Below are 10,132 nucleotides of genomic sequence, written 5' to 3'. Positions count from 1 at the left end.
TGCGGATGATGTCATTCTCCTCCACCTACTGAAATAAAGTTAGTTTAGTCACAGATACAGTCAGTTAGATCCACAGATCCGCATAGTTTTGCATTTTAATCCATGTAAAGTATACAGATTTTGTGTGGAGCTTAGCTTTCGTGGAATTTTCCAGAAAAAGGTAGCTTATGTTACTCCTGCAGGTTTTGTCTGTCTCTCTGCCAAATATAATAAAGTAGATCCAGTATTTTTTGAGATTATTGACAAGAAAACAAAAATGTACAATATTTCATATGGAATAAATGTGAGTAGGTTGGTACCTACTCACATTTATTCCATATGAAATATGGAATATATTTCTATAGCTGCAAATATTGTACACTGGTGTGTACAATATTTGCAGCTATAGAAATTTTCATGTTTTATACAGTCTGTATATCTACAAATCTTGAAAAATATTTCTCAAGTATGTGAACAGTTATGGATGATTCATGAAAACGAAACGTCATTCATTAAAATAATGATGACGTGATTATATAAAAAGTAATGATGACATCACATTATAGTGGTGGTCTAATGTAGTCAGTAGTGACTGAGGATCTGAGCATATTTCGTTTGTCTGTGACACTCACGTACTAAGTACGTCATAATTACCAAGTATGTAGGACCTATCTACAGATAAAAGTGCATACGTTTTCAATAACCACATCTTTAGATTATAACTTGTATTATAGACCTTCTAACATTTAAGTATAAGAATCCACTATGTAATTTCAATCTGAAATAAAAAAAACAATATAATAAAGCTTAAATTACTTAGTGCTACGAGAAAGTAGAAGTAAGTACCTCAGATCTCTTCTTTTTCTGGCATTAATTCCAGTTACATTCCTAACTTCTGGATAGGAGCCCAGAGTGGGCCCTGATCCTGGTTTGGTTAAATCAGGTAGCTGGCCGGGTAGACCAAGGTCTATTTTAGCTAATATATAAAGGTAAGGTTATTAGGATTTACGTGATTGTTACATTACAAAGTAGCCATAAATTTACGACAATTACAAGCAAGTGCAAGGACGCACAGATGTAAGTAGTGATGTCACATCACAATAGATAAGGAAGATTTTTATAACAGACACCCAAACATTTATTCATATCTGTGACCAAAGATGATATCTTGCTTGTATATCAAATACGTAATAACCTCGCCAGCATTACCTTGGTCAAGGTTGCATGACTCACTCCCATACATTCATCAAATACCTTTGAATAATATAATAACAGTAAACATGAATGAAGACATATAATAACATCTATATGCCTTGCCGGGTAGACAGAACTTAAAGTCTCGAATAGGTCTAAATCTGTCTGCATTGGATTAGTAGGTACACCATAATATTAGTACTAAATTTAGGAAGGTGACATGTAACAAAGGTCATAGGGTCAAGCGAATGATATTTTAAATGGGTTGATTAATCGTGAATCATTGCGCACTCGTTCGTAAGTCGGATTTGAAGATCACAGTCCAATCTAATTCAAGATATTTGAAAGAAAATTATCTTTACTTTTTATATGGCATGTTCATTAGTTAAATTAATAATAGCTCTATGACCTTTAAATTTCATTATTTTTCTTGTTTTGTAATTAAAATTTAATTTCGCTTAAGGAACTTATTAGGAATACAGTCTAATTTAGAATCTCCACGATTTTTGAAGTCTGTTGAAAATCCTTCCATGGTAGAAGGATCCTTGGGTGTGCTTGCGTAAAATAAATACGATATTTTCTTATAAATTGGTAAGTACGTTAAAGTTGGTTTCGAATATGATCTAGCTATTATCTTAGCATTGTTTATTTAAAAATGTGTAAATAACTACTTAGTTATAAAAATACGCAATTGGCATTTTAACTAGGTACCTAGTTAAAATGCCAATTGCGTATTTTCGGCAGTTGACTTTGTTTACACAATCTGTTTTCATTTTGATTAGTTGAACTGCGGTAATTTTAGTGCCAAGAATTTTCGAATTAAATATCAATGGCACAAGTCATTGCCAGTTCAAGCAAGCAATTTAGGTGGCTCCTACTGCTTTGGAGGGTCCAACCGGGAACACGCAAAGACTAGAGAGGGAGAGATCGATCTGCTTTTATAACACACTAACACATATTATAACATACTTACGTTAAAAATAATCTTTTAGATTGAGGCAAACACAAGTCAAATGATGTAAAGAAGGAGATACGTATTTGCCGATCTTAAAATGGAGCTGTAAATTTATGCGCCTGAAGAATGTAGCATTAAAGATAATGCTGATTTTGCATTTTGCATTTTGCTACGCTACGAAATGGTCGTAGCTGCTATGGCGTAGAATTAGCTGCTACGTCGTAGTTACGGCAGTTATGCCGTATTGGTAGTTGCTACGCCGTAGCTGTAGCCGATACGTTAACATTGTGTATTAAGTTTTTGTTAGGTTGCTGTTCATAGGGAAAACCAAGTTTACTCCAGGATTGTTGTCACTTGCAGACCCCAGGCTGCTATCCAGGGAGGTGAGGAGGCAATTTAACCGGGATTAACGCCAGGAGGATGTTCAATGTATTCTCATGTTAAGATTTCCTTGGTCTTGAATCCCTCGATTCATTCAGAGTCATAATATTCATTATCCCTTAGTGCAAAATCTGCTACGAAGCAGGTTTTTTTCAAACCGGTGTTTTATGAAAAACTCAATCTAAAATACGTGTGTATACGTAATAGGTAATCTATTTGTTAGATAGGAAAAAGCGTACAAATAACTAAATCTTGATTATAGCTGTTCTTCAGCAAATTTCAATTTGATTAATGGGATTAAATGGCCCTCATCTATTATTTTTGTATATTTTACGTTTTATGTTTTATGATATACAAGTATATATAAAAATAAATGAGTAAACTGTACTAAAACTTCTTGAATGCATTTTCTTACAATACTACTGCCGCCATCTTTTAGTTATAAATAGAACTATTTCATAGTCATGAAAAGCATAAAACTGATAGGAATAGGTTTTTTTATTAGTAGCTTGTTCTATGTTATGTGATGTTCCAATTTTCACCAGATGTCTCTTATTCCTAATTTGCTTTGTTTTTCTAATTTTAGTTTGCTTAATCTTTACTTATATTATAAAGCTGAAGAGTTTGTTTGTTTGTTTGAACGCTCTAATCTCAGGAAATACTGGTTCAAATTGAAAAAATATTTTTGTGTTGAATAGACCATTTATCGAGGAGGGCTTTAGGCTATATAATATCACGCTGCAACTATAAGGAGCGAAGAAATAAGGGAAAATGTAAAAAAAAAAAACGGGGAAATTTATTCATCCTTGAGGGCTTCAATGATGCCCAAAATAACTATTCCACGCGGACGAAGTCGCGTGCACAGCTAGTTAATAAAATAACGTACTAGAGGCTACGCGCGACTTCGTCCGCATGAAAACCCTATTAATCCGGAACTCTGGTATAAAAGTAATCTATATGTTATTCTGGGTTTTCAGCTACCTACATACCAAATTTCGTTGTAAGCGGTTCAGTAGTTTTTGCGTGGAAGAGTAACAAACATATGGATATTTGTACGAGTATGTCAGGATGGCCTGACATACTCACAAACCTTCGCATTTATAATATTAGTAGGATTTACATAATTAACATAATATGCATATTAATTATTTTGTTTTCATCCTTAATATGAGCTTAAAGATATTAAATTGCAAGCAATAGATATAAGGTAAGTAAATAGGTGTTTGTTTTTTAATATTACTCTAGTCATAGCGGTTGGGCTGTGCGTTAAAATGTCAGTCAGTCAGTCAGTGTCCTGTTTTATATACATACTAGCTTTCCGCCCGCGGCTTCGCCCACGTGTAATTCGGTTATATATAGCGTTTTTTAATGATCTCGACAGGGCTTTTTCTTCCACAGGCTGAAATCTTGTTACAACTGGAATTAAATATAGCCTGTGTTACTCAGGGATGATGTAGCTTTCTCATGGTGAATGTTTGAAATCGATTCAGTAGTTTCGGAGTTTATCGATTACATGTGTAAACAAACAAACATATAAAAAAATAGATTGTTCCTCTTTATAATATTAGTATACATACAAATCTATATAGAAAAAGTAAAGCGAGACAAAATCATCGTCTCAAAAGAAAAAAAAACAGGATTTATAGGGCGAAGAGGCCTTACAGGATTTCCTTGTAAACAATATTTTTAGTTTTTTTATTATTTACCAGTATGAACAGGTTAGAGGGAGAGCTGACACGCGAGCAAGCAACATACAGTTGTCCATGAGAGAAACTCTCAATTTACAGGCAATTACGTTTTTGACAATTTCATAGATCTGTTTAAGTATTTGCGTCTGATAGTCATCATCCCATGTGAATGAGCTGATGATGGAAGGTACAACTCCTCAACGGTAAGGAGTTGAAAGAAAATTCTTACGAAGTTATACGTACATGTGAGGCTATTAGGTTGACCTGATAATAAAAAGTAAATCTCATTAACGTTAAGAATTTAGGTGAAAATGGATGCGGACAAATTTCGTCTCTTCACTTGTTTCCTTTTAGCTGTTTGTATGGGAAGTGTTAACACAAAATAGGGATTTAAAGGCGTGATGTTATTAATATTATGCATGTATGTACATAATTATGTATGTTATTATGTATGTTAAAGAGACGACTGAAAGTTGTCATACAAAGTCTTTTTTTTTAAGGATGGGAAATCATCAAATGACCTCTCCCGCTCTGGGTGGAACGGAAGGGAGTGTCAGACTTTTACTGACTAAAACCCACCTCGTTCCTTCAGTTGCCCTTTGCGTTCCGGGGCCACGGTATCTCGTTAGAACTTTCCCGCAGCCCCGGCTCAGTTTATCCCGTTTCCCCCCCTTGGGGGTTGACATTTCAAAAATCCCTTCTTAGTGCTCACTTAGATATGTTACTAAAGGAACCTCTGTTCAAAATCTCAGACTCCTATACCGAGCGGTTTCGGCTGTGCGTTAATAAATCAGTCACCCAATCGCACCCCCTAAATCACGATTGGAGGGTAGTTTGAAAAAACTTATAATGTCAAACATATTTACTTGCCTATGTACGTGTTCATGCCAAGTTTCAAGTTTATAAACCAAAAGGAATAAGATTTTTCATAGAAACGTTTTTACCCCTTTTCCCCCCCTTGGGGGTTGAATTTCCAAAAATCCTTTCTTAGTGCTCCCCTACATATCCCAAGGAACCTACATTCCAAATTTCAGCTGTCTACGACCAGTAGTTTCGACTGTGCGTTGTCTGTCAGTCAGTCACTCAGTAACGGAAGAGTTTTATATATATAGATTTAGATGCAATAACGCAAAGAAACCGACGAGCGTAAATAAAGAGAGTTATGCACGTGGATGACGCGAAAGAAGTATGCAGGGATCATAGCAAGTAGAATGTTGTAATATCCATCTGCCCAATAATATAATTTTATTACATTTCTATTTACATTTGGCATAAGCAAATAAGTTTACGACGCTATAGTAAGCAAATAAATTAAAGTTGTAACAATAAGTTGATCCCGTTACGGTCGGTCATTCATTGTTACACGTTCCCATTGTTGTAGGGGGTGTATTGAAAAATATTGTGAAAACAGAAATGTATTATTTTCGAACTGCATTTGTTAATATACTTTCTTATTCGCTTTTTTGGATAACAACTATAACGTCAGAAAAAAAGTCGTGAGTTGCTGGTAAAAGTTAAAATTGTATGCATTATGCGGATTTATATGTATATAAAAAAATTTTATAATGTTTTTGGTGTGAAAAATTCATTAGCGGTGTTTTACACTTTGTTTTTGATGGGTAAAATTATTAAACTCTGGTAGGGTCACGTGACCTGATCGAAAATTCGTAAGACTGGGCAGGGAGGCGCATATGTATATGTATCAGTTACATATGCTTAAATTGTCATGTGTGTACGATAGTTCAATAAAAGAAAAAAAAAAATGCAAGAAGAATATGAAAGCAAAATGTTTAAATAAATATATACGGGACTTATCCCGTAACTTTACACAGAATGAATTAGCGCCAAATCTGTCCTTTCAATTTTGTAATTGTGACGTATGGGGTGTGAGAGTGAGCGCACTAGGCAGAGGGGAGCTTCGTACAATATACGACTACCCTCTCAAGCAACAGTTTACGGGTTTACTTATTGAAATTAATTTAATAAAAATGCTAGATATATTAAAACCGAAAAATATGCTTATAATAATTTCAGTTTGTTTTATTGTCAACCACCTTAGGTGACTTAAGAGCCCTTTCACAGGGCAGGTAAGGTGCAAATCAGTTAGAAGATATCTAATTTTGCTATGATATGTACTAGCAAAACAGTGTAATACATATATCTCAAAAATTTACACACATTGTTTCACCACGTTTTTGTACCTTCGAAGTAAACAGACTCGACAGTATCAAAAAGAAACGAAGGCCATTTCAGCTGGATGGGATTGAGGTTCAGATGGTGACAGCTAGTCTGTCAATCTTGTGTTCCTCGTCACACTAGGTAGAAAACCTATCCCTTGATTGGCTTTTTGAATCAGCGCTGAATAAAGCGTTTTGAGTAACTAACTGATTGGCATGGAACAGCGCAAACAGCTTGGTCTAGTGATACGAAATTTGACATATCCTTATGTGGTGAAGGGGTGCACTAAGAGAGGGTTTATCGCAATTCCCGTGGGAACAGAAAGTAGCGGGAATTATCGATTTGCGCGAGCGAAGCCGCGGGCGTAGGTACTAAATGTAGGCCGCCCTAGCCTATCTATAAAGGTTGGTTGGCATATTTCTTTCTTTGAAAATCTTTTTTAATCTGTTGAAAAAAGGTTGACTATAAGAAGTAATACTAAGAGCATCATAGATATTGCACAGTAAGACAAGCGCGTTGCTGTCTTTTGGACAATGAATGAATACAAATTAATTATTATCTAATTGAATCATTGTTACGAACATTTAAATTTAGCAAAAACATATTATTTCATGTAAACCTCTGATTTAATGAATCTTGCCACTTAGAATACATGACTTAACAATCAATACAGAATTATAAATAGACAATTTGCTTTTTAAATCGTATTTTATTAGTTTTATTAGCAGTAATATAAATTAAAAGAAACATCGATTTTTGAAAGGTATCTATTAAGCTTCAGACAAAACTAGTCTAATATTATACATTGTGTTAACTTTTTTTAAGCTCGATGTTGTAGAGAATAGAATGTTGATTTATGCATTTTATAGTAATTTTTAATATATAAAAAGACCCTTACATTTGGAAATATAACCCATTATTGGTTTAATAATATAAATTTTACCAAAGATTATATGTAACGCCTTTTAGATAACCTTTTTCGCGGGGCCCGCCTAAGACTTTTCATGAAGATTTGTCTGTCCCTGTGCAGGCCATGCAGTTCTCGAGTTTATAGTTATTACAAACAAAAATATACTTTTTAATAATATAAGTTTGGATGGATGTATAAATAAAATATATGTATTAGATATACATATAGTTTTTTACAACTTGCTTGATTTTTCTGTAGACGAGTAGAAAAAATCAGCGCAGCGTAAAAAATGATTTTAAGCTGCCATCTGCGCTAGCCGGCAGCTGTCGCCGCACGCGCATTTTCGACAATGGCCGCGATCAATGAACTCGCGACCCCCGCCCTAGCACCCTTCGGCGATAGGGCTGCGTCTCCTCAACCATTGAGTCATTTGCACGACTAGAAGAAGTAGAAACAACTAGAGTAAGTAGAATGAAAAAGAAAATCTTTTTGTCGCTTTACAGACGCTCTCCGTAACTACTGAAGGGATTCGAATATATTTTTTCGATAAACCTTATATGCCTATGCAACATAGAGGCTATAAATAATTTTGAAGACTGAAACACCTGATGGAGAACCGTGACTTACGTTACGCCTAAACAAAAGTTATATGTTTTTGATGAGAGAGCGTCGGTGGTCGAATCGGTAAGATGTCCCGTTAAAATGCGTGATGCGCAGAAAGGCACAGGTTTGAATCCCACCTTCCAATGACTATTTTCGTTGTTGAATACTTACCGATGCGATGGTCTTACAGTGAGGGAAATCATTGTGAGGAATCCTGCACATTCAGCCAACTGGAGTTATAAAAATCGCAGATCTGGAAGATCTAATGCAGCACAATGGTCATCCAGCTAAGCATTAGTTTTTCTGATAGAAATTGAATATTTTTGTACATATCTCCAATAATTCGACTCCTTATCAAAAATTGTTCTGCCCCGAGAACGAAATCACTGGCGTCAGAGCGTTTTGTTAGAACTCGGGATGTGGCAACCCTAAGGATCAGGTAACCACTTAGGTACTGACGGGCTTTTGGGATGGCTTGGGGTACAGATAGTTCTATTATTAACACCGGAACAGCTGATCGGGACAAGTTTATCCGAGAAATGGTAAGCAGCTGATATTTTGTCAAATAAAAACTAGGAGTAACTTACTTGACGTTTTACCAAACTTTACTTGACATTCAAGATTACTATTGTTTGCCATACGTGTATATTAGAATAGATCTTTCATAACGTGACCTGTCAGTCTTTTCGGCAGTCTGTTGGCTCTGTCTACTCTAATATTTCAGAGACTGAGGGAACGAGACGTCATTATATCTTACGATCATACTTCATAGTGTTACTTGAATATAAATTTCTTTTGTCATAATTGTTTTGTTTTATTTTGACGTAGTATTTAGGCTTGGTAAGATAGCCTTACCACTCTAAAATAATTTAGCAAATCTATAAACCGGTAAAACTTACCAGAACGTGCACAGCCATCTTCATTAAACGTTAAATTTTATCAATCGAATGTAACTAAGCAGATTAACTATATATTTATACTTGTCTACAAACGACTTTTCGTACTTCTGTATTAGCTCTAATTCAGCAAAGTCGGCCGTGGCCGTGTGGTTCCCGGCACCAATACAAAAAAGAATAGGACTACTCCATCTCTTTCCCATGGATGTCGTAAAAGGCGACTAAGGGATAGGCTTACAAACTTGGTATTCTTTTTTAGGCGATAGGCTAGCAACCTGTCACTAGTTGAATCTCAATTCTATCGTTAAGCCAAATAGCTGAATGTGGCCATTCAGTCTTATCAAGACTGTTGGCTCTGTCTACCCCGCAAGGGATATAGACGTGATTATATGTATGTATGTATAATATTAAAATTATATTCAATATATTAAGCCTTGTCGACCCAGTTACAAATGGCTTTGTTTTGAAGTTTCGAAAACGAATTAAAAAGGGATCTTCGTAAACAACAGGGTACCCATGGATAGGAAGTGATTGGTTCCACATATTTTGCCTTACAATGCGCTTCCCACTGCGGTCGCCAACTTCCTGCCTTAAGGATATGAACCTTATTGTACCAAAAGCTTGTTCGCTAGTGACTGATGAAACTATTTTAGTGAAAAATCGTAAGTTTCTCAACAACGTTAAGGACCGCTTTGTAGAAAACTCTTAGTAAACCATACAATTTATATAGTAATATAGAATGGCTTAAACACCAGATAAATTGTCAGATGATCTTCATTTAGGTATTCTTAACATAATATAGTTCTATGCTACAAGTAAAAGTTAGCTTGGTATGTATAAAAGAATTTGCCATAGATCTATAAACACAAACTACTCAATCCGTTTCACTGAAATTTGGTATGTTTGGGGTTGATGACTTAAGCGTGTGCTAAGGAAGGCTTTTTTAAAAATACCTAAGCGTGAGAAGTTTATATGCTTATACAACGTGTAACGGAAAGGGCGTATAAGCACAAAGCACAAAAGACTGAGGAGGCTATCTCTTCCCAAAAGATATTATACTCTCTTCCTTGGTTCATTCATTCATTCATGTAATCATGTTTTTATCCCTTGCGGGGTAGACAGAGCCAGCAGTCTTGCTAGCCACGTTCAGCTTTTTGGCTTAATGATAGAATTGAGATTTAGATAGTGACAAGTTGCTAGCCTATCGCCTAAAAGAAGAATCCCAAGTTTATAAGCCCATCTCTTCCTTGCTCTGGGCTTATTATCCGATTATTGAACGAAATGAACATAACCAAAGTCAATTTTTAATTAGTAATTAGTATTGGGTCAGTTTGCATTTTTTATATTC

This window comes from Amyelois transitella, chromosome 3, assembly GCF_032362555.1.
Source record: "Amyelois transitella isolate CPQ chromosome 3, ilAmyTran1.1, whole genome shotgun sequence".
NCBI lineage: Eukaryota > Metazoa > Arthropoda > Insecta > Lepidoptera > Pyralidae > Amyelois > Amyelois transitella.
This window is presented reverse-complemented; position numbering follows the sequence as displayed.